The sequence below is a fragment of the Thalassophryne amazonica genome, chromosome 3 (genome assembly GCF_902500255.1).
Source record: "Thalassophryne amazonica chromosome 3, fThaAma1.1, whole genome shotgun sequence".
In the NCBI taxonomy this organism is placed as follows: Eukaryota; Metazoa; Chordata; class Actinopteri; order Batrachoidiformes; family Batrachoididae; genus Thalassophryne; species Thalassophryne amazonica.
This window is the reverse complement of record NC_047105.1, coordinates 93,820,173-93,837,573: the sequence shown is the minus strand read 5'-3', so window position 1 is coordinate 93,837,573 and position 17,401 is coordinate 93,820,173. Positions and strand designations below refer to the sequence as shown.

Sequence of the window (17,401 nt, the reverse complement as noted above, 5' to 3'; positions counted from 1 at the left end):
AAGGCTCTTCCCAGAATAGATGGCAACGCACTGGTAGACAACCAATCTATCCCTACATCTCAAAAGTAACCATGAAAATTCAGTAAGGTATATCTTAGATATTATATTCCAATTCTAAGGTGGAACTATGCTAGTATACTAAGGTATATCTAAAAAGGAAGAGTAAAATAGAAGAGTAGAAGACTAGAGTAGAGCCACTTAGGTGCCTGGTCTTGATCCATGTAGAGTGAGGAAAATAAGTATTTGAACACCCTGCAATGTTGCAAGTTCTCACACTTACAAATCATGGAGGGGTCTGAAATTTTCATCTTAGGTGCATGTCCACTGTGAGAGACATAAAAAAACAAACATCCGGAAATCACATTGTATGATTTTTTTTTAAATAATTTATTTATATGTTACTGCTGCAAATAAGTATTTCAACACCTGTGAAAATCAATGTTAGTATTTGGTACAGTAGCCTTTGTTTGCAATTACAGAGCTCAAACGTTTCCTGTAGTTTTTCATCAGGTTTGCACACACTGCAGCAGGGATTTTGGCCCATTCCTCCACACAGATCTTCTCTAGATCAGCCAGGTTACTGGGCTGTTTGAGCTTCCTCCAAAGATTTTCTATTGGGTTTAGGTCTGGAGACTGGCTAGGCCACTCCAGAACCTTGATATGCTTCTTACGAAGCCGCTCCTTGGTTATCCTGGCTGTGTGCTTTGGGTCATTGTCATGTTGGAAGACCCATCCACGACCCATCTTCACTGCTCTAACTGAGGGAAGGAGGTTGTTCCCCAAAATCTCGCAATACATGGTCCCGGTCAGCCTCTCCTTAATACAGTGCAGTTGTCCTGTCCCATGTGCAGAAAAACACCCCCCAAAGCATGATGCTTCCACCCCCATGTTTCACAGTAGGGACGGTGTTGTTGGGATGGTACTAACCTTTCCATGTAGTTCAGTAAACAGCAGTTGTTCTTTGATCAGACTTTGTGCGCTTCTGCACTGTTTCAGGAACAGGGTGCACAGTAATCTAGTTTTTTTTTCTACTGGCTGAACTCTTCAGTTATTTTGTATCATCAGTGATCAGATCCACTAACAGTCTGGAGTGGGCTGCATGCAGCTGCTAAGCTCCTGAGTGAATGGAGCTGTGGTATTTTGAGTGCAGTCACCCAGAGAACTCTGCTGTATTGCTGCACTCCTAAACCCGGCACCTGGAGCTGTCATCTGACTCCGTCTGTCTGCCACATGTGCATGCCTCTGGGATTTGTCATGCAGAACTGAAATCCTGAATGAACTAAGACTTTGATCCTGAGAGCAGAAATAAACATGATTACAGCCTGGTCCAAAAAATGGTTTTGCTCTTTGTAGATAGTTTTCTCCTCCATGACAACTGTATGGAGGGAATCGTGGGTAGGGATGGGTATCAAGAGCCACTTTCTTTCGGGTATCGTTAAGAAATGATTCAATCCACCAACATCAATAAGCTTTTTGCTTAACGATTCCCTAATCGGTCCTTCAGAGTGGCTGTTGTTTTGGGGGGGGTGTTTGTCAGGAAAATGACAATTTCTCTACCTTGATTACAGACCCGCTGCAGGTCTGTAATCAACTTTTCTACAGCGTGGCTTTGCTTTGAACCTTGAACCGATTGAAGCAGTGCTTCGATCTACTGATTTGTGGATTCATTGTTTTATTTTGCTTTATCCTAATTTTTCCCCGCTAAAACCCTGAAGAGCATATGTCTGTGAGTAATATTTAATATTTTTATGTTAAACCGACCTGTTATGGTCTTCTGAAACAGTTGATAGATGTATTTTATAACTTAAAACATGCAATGACAATTTGTTTTGGTCAAACCATATTTTCAGTTTGTTAATTTCTTCATGTTATGTGCCGACGCGGGTTGAGGAGCGGACCTGCGTCTGACTGAACCCAGCGCTAAATAACCAGAAAGCGGTTCCAGAAAAAACAAAACAATTTATTTTCCCCCTTTTGTGCAATACTCAGTGTACAAAGAAAAAGTGCGTTTATCTGGCGGAGCGAAGGACGGCGCGCTCTCCAGCGCCCAAAAGAATCGAAGCCCGGCGCTACTGGACTCACGTTCACCGCCAAACACCCCCCAGGTGGACACGACAAACCGACTCTGCGAAGGATAGAAAAGGTGAGGTAAGTCAGCAGCTACAACTAATATCCTTCAGAGGCACACACTATCAGCAACACATTCAGGTCTGAATTTAAGCGTTATGTAAATGAGCAGCTTCTCACAACAGATGGAGGATCATCAGTCTGCACGCCACGGCCGTGAGAAGCGAGCTGCACAATTCTCATCAATATTCACATATAGTGCGTAACAAAATACCAAATTACTGTTAACACTTATTCAGACAATCAATTACCTCTGATGTGTGCTGACAGCATGTGTCCCTCACCCGTCCTCCTTCACAGGCACGATGTGTCAAACCCAGGCACGGTCCTCAGCGTCTCACAAACGAACGTCACAAGGTCGGGTTCCCGGCAATTCTGCTCGAATCACACATGGCTTAAATGCAGAACGCCATCTCATTATCTGCCTCAGCTGAAAGTCTTTAAGGCTGCACGTGAGCATCATCCACAGGTGCTGCATATCACACTGATGAGGGTGAAGGACTCTTTTGCCAGCACCTTCTCCACAGACAAAAAAGCAGTTTGCATACCACCTGGAGAGCAAAGAAAAGAAAAGAACACCAAAATGTCCAGCCAAACCCCCCCAACACACAACACTTCAGTGATTTCCTCCAGAACTATCTGCCAAGCTAGAAAACTGCATCCTAGTAAGAGCAGAATACTACTGGAATGAATTTGAATAAGGAAAGTTGGGTTTTTTTCTCACTAAATGGATGCTGCACTCGCTGCAGTTTATCGTCTGGAATAGTCCCAGATTGCATTTCAGAGCTTCTAGAATTCAAACATTTTTGTGTGGGTGGTATTGGGGGTAATTTTGGATTTCAGCTTTTTTTGTTTTTCACCACTTTCATCCCTGAATATGTCAATCGTGAGTCACTCCTCCGTTCTGTTCACACAACTCCAAATGCTGCGCGGCTCTCTGCTGAGTCAAGTTAGAATGATATTGTCCAGTCGGAATTAATAAATTTAAAGCAAAACGCCATTTAAATCAAATGACACCTCTTTCCAAACATTGTAATACAAACAAACAGCAATCAATCAAAATGTTTTTTCCTCCCAAAACGAGACGTCCTGCTCTGACGTGCAGCAGCCGGCTCAGAGGTATGGAGAGACATTCATGCCAAAATATCTGAAAGGAAGTGCTTTTGACAAAAACTACAGATTTTATTTATGTCCAGAGATCAAGGATCCAGTGACCAATTTAAAATGTTGTTGACATAGAAAACCTGTAAAGCCTACTTTTAATACATAGAAAATTCACAAGGGGTATCAATAAGGGAACCGAAAAGGAATCGATCGATAATGGCATTGACATCGATAAAATCTTATCAATACCCATCCCTAATCGTGGGTGACTAGTTTTTTTTTTCTAATTACTTAGTTTAAGACTTTTTAAACCATAAAGTTATGTATAATCAAGGCTGTGGTCGCTTTAAGTCACAGCAGCTGAGCAGAGCTCCTTCCACTCTCATCGCAACCGTAACTTGAAGTTTTACTGGCTGATCCATTAGGTCCATTTAATTCATAGTGACTGAGACAATAAGTGGCTCATAATTTTTTATGCTCACACTAAAACAACTCCTTATGAGAACCTTGTGCAGTCCCAAAAAATATGACTTAATATGACCGACCAGTAGCACTGACTTCACACCTGATGAAGACGTTGGAGCGGCTCTTCCTCGAACGCCCAGGACTGTCTCCAGTTTGCATATTCATTGTTTAGCAGTTGTTGATCTCGCAGCGTCTCTCAGTCTGTGACTCACGTGAGAGGTCAGTTTCAGCAGAGTTCCAGTTTAGGGCACAATGTAAACACACCTCGTGAAGTATGGACAACAAGACAACATCGAGGCACAGCAGAGGTTCATCACAGGTGCTGCACCTCTTCTAAATAACCCTCTTAACTTGAGAGAACATGTCATCATCATAGTCGCTGGTGAACTCACTGAATCTGTGTCATCCACATCCTCACTAGCCATTGTTTACATGGCTTTGAAACGCCAGAAATTTGCTGGTGCTGCACTGCATTGTGGTGTGGAGGATGACATGAGATATACTTTATTGAGCTCACAGTGGAGAAATTATGTTTACACTCCAGTTACCTCAGACAGCAATTAGTCCATAATTATTACTTGTTTACCGTAATAATGGCACACATCAGAATTAAAGACAGCACATACACATTTGACATTGTTTATGTGCACTAAATTTGAAGAAGTCCTTTATCCAAATTGAGGCAAGTGGGTGAAGGTCATGCAGCAACCCTGAGATGCGCCACCATCAGCTTGGGGGGAGGAAGAGGGACCAGCAGCAGCTAAAACTGCACCACCCCCACAGAGGGGGAAGGAGTGACGTGAGCAGAAGCTGGAGTGGGGGGTGTTTGATGGGGGGTAGGAGGGGGATGGGGGGAGGGAGTGGAGCATGCTTCAGTCCTATGAAAACAGTTTATTGTCTTTGTGAGTTGAGATAAGAAAGAGCCAAATGATCACCAAGGCCAGAAGACATTCCTCTGGAGGAAAACAGTCAGGCAATTTGTCCTTCACGCTTGATAAGCCCGCCGTGTTATGTTTGAGCAGTGAAAAACACTTTTTACAGTTCCACTTGAACAACCAAATCCCAATTATGAATTAAGAATATTCACTGGCCTCCAAAATCTTCAACTTCAACTGCAAGGCACGCATCTGCTCCAAGATGTCATCCAATTTGCGTCTGAGTTCTATAGTCATCGCAGTCTGAGAATGCACTGCCTTGCCAACCTCGTTAATCATGACAGACAAGCGAGGGGCCATGGTTCTTGATGCCGCCGTCTTGCCAATTTTCCGGTAGATCAGGGCAGCACATAAGCCAGAAAGTAACAGCCCTGCTACCATAAGACCACAAATGAATAAATCCTCGACGTCCTCAATGGAGAAAAGCGCCAAGCATGCAATGCATCAAGACACCCAGGAGTGGAGAACATAGCCCGCAGGATACGTTCCACCTGGGCAGGTAGGATCCCCCGGTCCTGACCTTCTTGTAGAAAAAATGGTGTCAATAGCGTTCAGAGACCAGCTGATCAATTCCATGTTAAATCCAATAGTAGTCCAATAGATCCAGTGTCCAATATAATTTGAGGAATTCACAGTCTGGTGAAGTAGGGACTTGAAGGTTAAAGCAGAGAGCAGAGAAAAGGGAGAGTGGAAGATGCGACCGCCCTCGGAGTCCCAAGCTGAAGCTGACGCCATCCTCTATCTGCTATACCGAGTCCACTCGCACCTGGATAAGGGAAATGGCACAGTGAGAATTCTCTTGCTGGACATCTTGAGTGCCTTCAACACCATCCAGCCCCTTGTGCTCCAGGACAAACTGAACAGGATGCAAGTGGACCCCTCCCTGGTCACTTGGATCTCCAGCTACCTCACCAACAGGTCGCAGTATGTCAGGCTGAGGGACACCATGTTTGACACTGATCAGCAGCACTGGAGCACCCCAGGGCATGGTGCTGGCCTCTCTTCTCTTCACCCTGTACACCTCTGACCTCTGCTACAACTCTGAGCAGTGTCACATCCACAAATTTGTAGATGACACAGCCATTGTTGGATACATGTGAACAGTAGCTATCAAACCGAAAGCTCCGTGCACTACTGCGCACATGCAGCTGCAAATCTGAACAGGATGCTATATCCACAATTGACCTTACAGTACAGATATTTGTCCATTCCTTCCCATGGGCGACTTAAATTATGTGAACTATTGTCTCCATTATAACTGTGTATAACACGAGCAGCTGCACCTCTCCGTGTTGCCCAGTAATGCGTCATTGCACGCGTCAGGCTCGGAGCTGAACGGACCTCATGCTGTAATAAATGATCACCTTCTAACTGTAGGAGATATGACATGGAACTGTTGTGCCAGGCTGTGACAGCATTAATAAACATGAATCTCACCTCCAACAATGGTCCAGGAGTGTTTCACAGGGCGGACGTGGAAGTGAAGCCGAAACCGGCAGCCTGTGGTTAAAATTCTCTCACCTCTCAAGACAAAAATGAATTCCCATGTGATAATCCAACCATCGCAGTGTCCAGAGCTGCATTGTGCCCCTGAAGTGAGCAAACAAAAAAAAGAAAGTTCCCTGGAAAGGCTCCGTCAGAGGGACTGCATGGCCAACTGCCAGCAAACTTTGAGCGAAGCTGTCCAGTGACATGCACAGGCGCCCCGCAGTGGCCCATGCAGCATTAATGCGCACACACACACACACACTGAGTAGCCCCATGTGCGCTGTGCACTCCCGCGCACAAGCTCGTAAGGAACACAGCGCTCCGGTACCGTGTTTGCCATCCAGACATTTGGAAATTGGGCAGTCTTCAGCGCCTTTTATGGCCGTCTGACGGCAGTCTGTATCATCTACCTGTTGACTACATGCACTTTGGAAGCCATTGTGCAGGTGTGGAGAAGGTAATCCAGATGCATTCCAACAGGGCTGGCCACGGCTCTTTTCCTCCCTATGGCACTGGATTATGGCAGTATTTGCCATATCAGACATGGTTCCGCCACATTCTTGCTATGTGTGACAGGGGCTTTAGGGACATTTGTGTTGTGTGTGCACACAAAATGAACCTCCAACTCTACAGTTAATGGATAACTGGTTCTTCCAGCAAAGTCACATTTCTTTGTGCATTTAGATATGTTTGGCAGGAATGCTTCAATTCTGCCAAATCAGATTCAGACATCTTTTTTCCAATTCCTCTAACTTCAGTGGATTGTGGGTCAGATGTTACAATCAATCAGTTACCCATTAACTGAAATATAGTTGGGTCAGTTCTGTGTGTCCAAGTTCCTTGATAAGAGAAAGATGTTCCTGGAGTCTTTCCATGTGTGGCAATACTTTCAGAATCTGGTATAAGACAGCAATGTACAAAATAAAATGCATTAGATTTGGAAAAATTTTAAAGTAGAATTCACTCCTCACAAGTGAATAGCATTTACTGACAAAAACAAGCAAAATACCAAATTAAATTTTCTTTCTGCAGTTAAACCACTATATTCTTAATAGCAAGGACAACTGTGACATAGACATGTATAAAACAGAGGGAAAAGAAGATAATTACTGTATAGAAAATGTTTTACTTAAAAAACAAACAACAAATAACTTCATTCCACATTTTTTTCCAGTGGAGATAAATCAGTGAACTTGCAACACCTTCTTGATACAGTTTAACAGTGCAACATTTCAGAGGAATGAGATAACCCCAGCATAGAAACCAATAAAACCATAAGTTTTTTTAATCCAAGCTAGAGACAGTCCAAAGCCATACACACAGTGCATCTGGAAAGTATTCACAGCACTTCACTTTTTCCACATTTTGTCATGTTACAGCCTTATTCCAAAATGGATGAAATTAATTTAACCCCTCAAAAGTCTGCACACAATACCCCATAATGACAATGGATTTTTTTTTTTTTTTTTTTTTAGTTTTTGCCAATTTATTAAACAAACAAGAAAAACAAGAACTAAGAAATCACGTGTACATAAGTATTCACATTTCACAGCCTTTGCCATGAAGCTCAAACTTGAGCTCAGGTACATCCTGTTTACACTGATCATCCTTGACATGTGTCTACAACTTAAGGTACTGTTATTGGCCTATAAAATTGTTCATGGACTTGCACCTCCCTATCTGGCTGACCTGGGGCCTGTACTTCGAAGCGGGGTTACTGGCTTATCAGGGTAACTTCGGGAGTAAGTTGATGATGTGTGGAGTAACTTCCCGGTTAACCCGTACTACAAAAGGTGGATAGGTTTTGATCGAGGTATGCTGCCATGGCAATTTATGCTGTGTGCCAAACCTGCTCCGAGCAGGTTATGTTCTCAGTTAGCTTGAGGTTTTCGCTTAACCACTCCCTTTATAAGTACCGGCCATCCACCTTCAATCACTCCGAAGACAATGCCGGCCTACCTGGATGATCCGTTTGATATTGGGGCACAAATTGTGAGGGGCTCTCTTCGCAGGGCGAGGGTTTTTAAAGACCGCCAGAATCCGCTGACATACCCGGACGATATTCTCTATGAAAGATATAGATTCTCAGCCGAGGGAATTCGTTATCTTTGTCAGCTGATCGGGCCAGACGTCTGTAACATCACTCATCGTACACTGTAAAAAAAGACTTGTTTTTACAGGAAAACACTGGCAGCTGTGGTTACCAGGGAATTCCTGTAAAAAATACAGCAGTTAAATGTACAAAAAAAGAGAGCTCGTTTGTAGATTTAACAGTTCTTTTAATGTGAGTCAGCCGTGGTTCATTCACTGTAAATCCATATACATATTATGTCTGCAATGTTATCTACTGTGCTGCTGTATGTTTTACAGGAATTCCCCAGTAACCACAGCTGCCAGCGTTTTCCTGTACAAACAAGTCATTTTTTACAGTGTAGCAATGCCCCGACGATCGATGCCTTGTGCCTATTTTGCCAGTGGACAATTTATGTATTCCATCGGTGATGCTGAACATCTGAGCAAGAATACTGTATGTCGTATGATTCGCAAGGTAGTACTTGTTCTATCTAAACTGTTGGATGCATTTGTCGTTTTCCCTGGCCATTTATCCGCAATGCAAATCAAAGAAGGGTTTTATGCAATCGCGGGTAATTACTAATATCAAAATAGGTCTAATGCATCTCCATTAATTAGGCGAAGTGGGGCTTATCAAGCTATGAATAGAAACCTACCGTTCTGAAGGATGTTTTTATATTTCATCTTCACCTGCTGCCAGGTGTGTTTGGCACTGCTATTGCATCTGAAATATTGACAGGATTAGGAATAGCAATCATACAGTCAAGGTAGCCTATTTAGGAAACATTAAATTAACCTAACATTTATTAGTAGGCCTATGCCCACTTCTGAATCGTGTTGCATCTGGGCGTAATTAATGAAAGAAGGTCATTTTTTTTTACACATATTAGACATTCCACAGGTTAATCACCTGTACGTACGCATTTACCCGATCAGCAATACGTTGCCAACAAGCCTGTCTTGCTTTATTGGCAGACGATGTGTTTGATTTCCCGCTTAACATTAATTTAAATTCCTCATAGCTCCGCATAATAATCGTGCATTCTTCTTCGGTAAAGTAAGGTGACCGCGCCATCATTGAAAAATGGTGACGTACGCTGCAACCTGCCCCTTTTATGTGAACGCGCACAAACTCCAATTATAGGTTAACACAGGTTCAACAAATCAACATCTTATTCAGCGTCGTAGTACCGATTAACACCACTTGAGGGAACCAGGTTTTGTCAACCCTGGTTTAGGAGGTTGACCCTGGGTTACATCTGAGTAAGTTAACCCCGCTTCGTAGTACAGGCCCCTGGTGAAGCCCTACGTACTGGCTCAAGCCCTGCATTTGTAGGGTGCAGGACGTTTATGTGTTCCCAGGGTGAATAAAAAGTCTGCTTTACAGAGCTTTCTCCTACCATGCCCCAGCTCTGTGGAATGATGTCCCAGCACATATACAGCAGCCGGACACTGTGGAGACTTTTAAATATAGTCTAAATGCCAATTTGTTTTCCTTTATCATTAGTTTTATTGTGACGGATTGTTTGTTGCTGTGACGCCACTCTGAACTTCACACGGTTGTATAAGCTTCTTTTATTTCTGTTTAGCACTCTTCTGATTATTAATTGTATCTACTCTGAATGTTATTTAACAACAGTCCTATTGTGAATCGCTAGCGGTTAGCATTCGCTAGCGGTTAGCATTCGCTAGCGGTTAGCATTCGCTAGCTAGGTCGACCCCTCCCCTCTCAATTGTTACTCTTATAGCTTTCTTTTCTACCCATTTAATACTTCTGTTCGTTTTTCAGTTGAACTGCTGTGAATTTTAAGTATTTTACTCCTGTGTAAAATCTTAGGAGCGGCTAACATTTTCGCTAGTGGTTAGCTTGCGTTAGCTATTTCGGACCCCCGTCATCATTTTTTCATTTCATTTTTTTACACTCCTGTTAGTTAATTAACTGTTTAGTGTATTTTATAGCTGCTGCTTTTTTACCTGTTTAATACTTCTGTTAGTTTTTCAGTAACTGCTGTGAATTTTAATTCATTTATTTGCATCTGTGTGAGCCTTAGGAGTGGTTAGCTTATCCATTATTGGTCAGCTCGTGTTTGCTTGGCTACATTCTTGAATTACTTAGTGCACAAAGTACACTACTAATTTTACTTTACACCCTCCGTAAATCCTGCGTGATGTTGGAAGATAGGGTGGCTCTCTTAGAGAGCCGTGTCCGTAAGTTAGAGCAGCTTCTTAGCGCAGTGGAGTTAGATGTTATGGGCACTCCAGATGAGGTTAGTGTTGGGCCGGCTAGCGAGCCCATTAGCATCAGCTTAGAAATGCTGGCTGTGGAGGACGGCTTTCGGACTGTGGCTAGGCAGAGGAAGCCCCGTAGGGCTTGGTGCCCGGTTGTGGCACCCCGATCACACTCGCCAGTGCGAACTGTGAATTGGTTCTCCCCCTTGGATTTGCCAGATGTGAATTCTCTGAGCCCACAAGTGATTTCCACTCCTGTCTCCAGGACGAAACACCGGACTTTAGTGATAGGGGATTCTATCACCCGCAAAGTCAGGTTACAGACGCTGGCTGATGTTAAATGTATTCCTGGGGCCAGAGCTCCCGACACTGCATCTCATCTTAGGGTGCTGATGCTGCAGAAGGGAAGACAGACGAAGAAACATGACATGAGATATAGCCACATAGTTATTCACATTGGCACCAATGATATCAGGATGAAGCACTCAGAGGTCACAAAAATGGACATAGAGAGGACTTGTGACCTTGCCAGAAAGATGTGTCGGTATCGATTAATAGACTCTGGTCCCCTCCCCTCCTGGGGTATTGATGAGGCGTTTAGCAGGCTGACATCATTAAATAGGTGGCTGGCGCAGTTTTGTAGACAGCAAGGGTTTAGCTTTATTGATAACTGGCCTTTGTTCTGGGGCCACCGTGGCTTGCTGATGCCGGACGGCCTCCACCCTACTGGGGAAGGCGCCGCCATCTTGTCTGCGAACATAGATAGAGCTCTACAGGGAGGGTAACATTAGGAATCTACAACAGGCCACGGAGCAGGTGATTAGAGACCCTGCAAGGCTTATGACAAATGTGGGTGTGGAATCCATTAGCTTAGCAGGGAATTTAGTGCAGAAAATCCACTATGGTGATAGTGCAGTTTATTTGCCAGGGAGGGAATTTCAACAAGTAGAGACTGTGGCCTGCGTCCGTAGTCGTGTCCATAAAAATCATAGAGGGATATGCTTTCCAAACTTAATACCCATTACTATATTGTATGATGTTGAAATTGAGGATGGCCCAGTGGTTGTTCCAGCAATAGCAAAGATTACGTGTCTGCTACCTACAACGCACGTGGAATGTCTTAAACCTAAACCTACTTCTAGGCATCTTATATATGCTACTCTGGAACCACCCCTAAACCCAAACAGTTCAACTGTCAACCCCACTGAGGTCCTTAGACTGGGTCTCATTAACATAAGATCACTGTCCTCAAAATCATTGTTGATCAATGATCTAATTACTGATCATCACTTAGATATGATTGGGCTGTGTGAAACCTGGCTTAAACCTACAGCTGTCCTCCCCTAAATGAGGCCTGCCCACCAGCATATACATTTAGTCACGTCCCTCGTGATGCGAAGCAAGGCGGGGGTGTTGCTCTTATTTATAAATCTAGGTTTAGCTTATTAGCTGTTGAGGGTTACAAATATCACTCATTTGAGCATATCAGTCGTATTACTTTGTCACTGTATATAGGCCTCCTGGCCCATATTCTGAATTCTTAGATGAATTTGGTGCGTTCATCTCTAACTTGTCAACTAGTGTAGATAACATTCTGATCATTGGTGACTTTAACATTCATAAAAATAAGCCTTCTGATCCCCTCTGCAAATCATTTATGGAAATTGTGGATGCATTAGGATTTCGGCAATGCATTCGGGATTCGACGCACATTAGTGGAAATACCCTGGATCTGGTTCTTGCACGTGGTATTGCTGTCACGAATATTGACATCATGCCTCTTACATCAGTGGTGTCTGATCACTCACTTATTAAGTTTACAGTTTCGTTGCCGTGTTTAGTGGAACAACAACCTTATATATCATTACAGCGATGCATCAACTCCTCAACTAAGACTGAACTCGAAGCGAGACTGCCTGATGTCTTAGCTTCACATTTGATAAATACCCAGTCAGTAGACAGACTTGTGGATAGTTTAAACTCAGTGCTCAAAACTACACTCCACATGATTGCACCACCTGTGTTAAAACCGCGCTCCCCCAAATCACAGTCACCTTGGTTCAATGATTATCTGCGTGACCTCAAGCATAAAGCAAGAGGTCTAGAACGGAAATGGCGCCGTTCAAAATTAGAAGTATTTCACCTTGCGTGGCGTGATGCTATCTTAGACTATAAGCATGCATTATTGGCTACAAAGCGGACTTACTACTCTGATTTGATCAACAAAAACAAGCATAACTCAAAGTTCTTGTTCGACACGGTGGCAACACTTTTGCATGGACAATCACCTGTAGTTCGCTCTCCTTTTGCAGCACAAGATTTCCTGGATTACTTTGAGAAGAAAATAGAAGACATCAGGTTAAACATTTCCCAGCATGCCTTAATCCAGCCACTACACCCTGCTATTGAGGTGGGCGCCACTACTGAGGTATTACCTAGATTTACAGAATTTGACAGTATCTCACTAGGCATGCTGACAAAACTCGTAATGTCAACAAAAAGCAAAACCTGTTTATTTAGCCAACTAATAAAGATAGATTGATCATATTTAAGATCGAAGCATTAATTAATGGTAGGGCTTCCTTGAGCAGCCTGGTAGGAATGGGGTCTAATTGACATGTTGATGGTTTGGAGGAAGTAAGAACAGACAGAACAATCTGAGAGAAAGAGTCTAACCAAATACCGGCATCACTGAAAGCAGCCAAAGATAACGATATGTCTTTGGGATGGTTATGAGTAATTTTTTCTCTAATAGTTAAAATTTTATTAGCAAAGAAAGTCATGAAGTCATTACTAGTTAAAGTTAAAGGAATACTCGGCTCAATAGAGCTCTGACTCTTTGTCAGCCTGGCTACAGTGCTGAAAAGAAACCTGGGGTTCTTATTTTCTTCAATTAGTGATGAGTAGTAAGATGTCCTAGTTTTACGGAGGGCTTTTTTATAGAGCAACAGACTCTTTTTCCAGGCTAAGTGAAGATCTTCTAAATTAGTGAGACGCCATTTCCTCTCCAGCTTACGGGTTATCTGCTTTAAGCTGCGAGTTTGTGAGTTATACCACAGAGTCAGGCACTTCTGATTTAAGGCTCTCTTTTTCAGAGGAACTACAGCATCCAAAGTTGTCTTCAATGAGGATGTAAAACTATTGACAAGATACTCTATCTCACTCACAGAGTTTAGGTAGCTACTCTGCACTGTGTTGGTATATGGCATTAGAGAACATAAAGAAGGAATCATATCCTTAAACCTAGTTACAGCTTTCTGAAAGACTTCATATTCATCCTGCTGTAACCAGGTTTCTGTAAGGCAGAATAAATCAATATGTTGATCAATTATTATATAATTTACCAACAGGGACTTAGAAGAGAGAGACCTAATGTTTAACAGACCACATTTAACTGTTTTAGTCTGTGGTGCAGTTGAAGGTGCTATATTATTTTTTCTTTTTGAATTTTTATGCTTCAATAGATTTTTGCTGGTTATTGGTAGTCTGGGAGCAGGCACCGTCTCTACGGGGATGGGGTAATGAGGGGATGGCAGGGGGAGAGAAGCTGCAGAGAGGTGTGTAAGACTACAACTCTGCTTCCTGGTCCCAACCCTGGATAGTCACGGTTTGGAGGATTTAAGAAAATTGGCCAGATTTCTAGAAATGAGAGCTGCTCCATCCAAAGTGGGATGGATGCCGTCTCTCCTAACAAGACCAGGTTTTCCCCAGAAGCTTTGCCAATTATCTATGAAGCCCACCTCATTTTTTGGTGAATAAGAAGTCTGCGGGTCACAGAGCTTTCTCTTATCATGCCCCTGTTCTGTGCAATGATCTCCCTGTGTCAATAAAACAGTCAGATTCTGTGGAGACTTTCAAGTCCAGACTTAAGACGCACTTATTTTCCCTTTCATATGGCTAGCATACTGGTGCAGTTTTGTTTTACGCTTTTTACTCTTTTACTCTTACCGGGGTGAATGTGAGGCATAATTGTAAAGTGCTTTGAGCTTTACAATTGAGCATTTCCATATGATGCAGATGGAAAAGCGCTATATAAATGCAGTCCATTTACCATTTGTATATTCGTCCGTGAATTGTTCTGTAATTTATGTTTGTAGCATGGCCCAAGCAGAGGGTCACCCCTTTGAGTCTGGTCTGCTTGAGGTTTTTCCTTACCACTGTTGCTCTGGGGGTTGGTAAGGTTAGACCTTACCTGTGTGAAGCGCTTTGAGGCACCTCTGTTGTGATTTGGCGCTATATAAATGAAAATAAATTGAAATTGTGTTATGATGTGTTTTTATTCTTGTGCTCTTTTATGGTTTTGTCTTTTTATTGTGTTGTTTTTTAAATTCCTTTTTCCTGTGTTTTTTGGTATTGTGTTGTGTGAAGCACCTTGAGGCGATCTCATCGCGAATTGGTACTATAGAAATTAATAAATTTGAAATTTGAATTTGAACTGAATCCAACTGAGCTATTGCGCACTATTGCGCGTAACAGCACATCGTTAAGTTCTGTCATGTTGTGAATGAGGTGAATTGTCTCCACACACACCCATATTCATCCAACCGAATTCAGATCGCTCCAGTTTTTCAGAAGAACTTTGTGACTGCATGCGTAGTTGGGCTCTGTGCCATGAAGTGGCGCAGAGAGGAGGAGGAGGACAGAGCCAGATGTGTGGCTTCATGCGGCTCTCGTCTCGCACATTTTCCCAAACATCAGGCGCATGCACCAGGTGGAACACCTGCAGGAGCGCACTGAAGAGCACTGAAATGAGACTTTTAGCCTACTTGGTGTCAGCAATCAAACTGAATGCGGTGCAGCAGGGTTTAATTGTGCACACGCTTCTTCCTCCGCCGGACTGGAGGAGGTGCAGAGATGTCTGGCTGCACGTGACTCTCTTCTCGCTCCTCTGGTTGCTCAGACTCGTTCTCCCGCTCATCGGTTACAACAGCAGGTGGAACACCTGCAGGAACGTCCTGAGGAGCTTCAGCAGGAACTGTGGAACAACATTTGGAGCCGAGTTTAATTGTGCGCACGTGACAGAAAACTGATTCGTCGTGGCGCGCAGTGAAATGTGACGCCGCGTTACAAGTCGTGTCAAAACTTGACAGTTTCCATGTCACTTCATAATAACGCATGACAGTTTGGGTTCCAAGAACCATCACAGGAACACTACGAACATTGTCACGTTCTATTAAGGATCACTACTCATCAAGACGGATCAATACGCTCAGTTGCAACCTCCACGACATGAGGCGAAATGAGCATAATGCAGCAATGAAACTGAATGCGGTGCAGCAGGGTTTAATTGTGCGCACATCAGAGAAGAACGCTGTCCTGCTCTATTAAGGATAATCAAGACGGATTAACATGCTCAGTTGTGACCTCCACGACATGAGGCAAAATGAGGGTGATGTGTGACATTTGTGGAAGATTTTTTGACAGAAAAAAACATGCTCCACGAAAATCACGAATATCACGCACCAACACTCACTATTAAGAAACCTATTCAGATGCGTTAAGTCACATTAAGAATGACAGGAATGTGTCACGAATGACAGAAAAATGACATTTGTAACGCGTCTTGGTTATGTGTAAATGCACCTTAACAAAGAAACAAATTGGCAAAGCAAAACAGAACAGAGAATAAACACATGATAAAATAACTAATAAATCAAACCTGGATCAGATGGTACCAAATCCTGACAAATACATCTTATGCTGCATTTACACATAGGCAGGACGCCTTACGAATGTCATATTTGCATAATTCTTGGCACCTTCCTGTCATTCTTAATGTGACTTAACGCATCTGAATAAGGTTCTTAATAGTGAGTGTTGGTGCGTGATATTCGTGATTTTCGTGGAGCATGTTTTTTCTGTCAAAAAATCTTCCACAAATGTCACACACCACCCTCATTTCACCTCATGTCGTGGAGGTCACAACTGAGCATGTTAATCCGTCTTGATTATCCTTAATAGAGCAGGACAGCGTTCTTCTCTGACGTGCGCACAATTAAACCCTGCTGCACCGCATTCAGTTTCATTGCTGCATTATGCTGAAGAAGGACAGTGACACCAAGTCGGCTAAAAGACTTGTTTCAGTGCTTATCAGCATGCTCCTGCAGGTGTTCCACCTGCTGCTGTGCCTGATGTTTGGGAAAATGAGCAAGAGGAGAGCCGCGTGTAGCCACACATCTGGCTCTCTCTGTCTCCTCCTCCTCTCTGCGTGACTCCATGGCGCAGAGTCCAACTAAGCATGCAGTCACAAAGTTCTTCTGCTGTAGATTTAATTAGATTTTGAGGAGCAAACTGGAGCGATCTGAATTGTTCAGCAGCTGACGGTAGGATGAATATGGGTGTGTGTGTGTGTGGAGACAATTCGCCTCATTCACAATGTGACAGAACGTAACGATGCACTGTTACGCACAATAGCGTGGAACAGTGCACAACAGCGCAGAACAATATTCTTGACCGTGCGTAATGGTTCCTGATAATTTGCCAACAGCATGTGGCATTAATCGGAACGTGTGGTAACAGGTTACAGCAGTTCCTGAGGACACTTGACGCCTCTGCCCTGAATTATCACATTCGTGATCAGCGTCCAAGAATGTATACTTTGTGGCATTCGTGACTTGTCGTCGTTATGTGCCAACACAGCATTAGACATAACCCTTTTGAAAAGGCAGGGTGTCCAGTTGAATTTTCAATAGGCGGCCAGGTATCTAATAGGATTAATAAATGTAATAGTTTTGACTGCGTTGAATGCTTGGTCTCCACAGTAAAGGTCAACCAATGTCAACGTCCATTGGATTCAATGGCATATAACATATGTTACCCTGTAATATGATAACTAAGCATGACCGATGGTGCAAACTATTCCTTTTTACAACTATTTGCTCGACCAATACGTTGCATCACTTTTTAGCAAAATTAGAGCTACTTTAACTTTTGACCCCTGTACAAACCGAAATGAACCTTTCTCACATTGTTTGCTTTTT

The 17,401-nt window shown here is 43.1% G+C and overlaps 1 protein-coding gene across 1 annotated transcript in view; it reads right to left on the bottom strand.

The window, feature by feature from the left end:
• Positions 1-17,401, bottom strand: part of zgc:64106 (uncharacterized protein LOC393348 homolog) — a 74,348-nt gene that overhangs the window by 52,848 nt on the left and 4,099 nt on the right. The window lies entirely within an intron of this gene.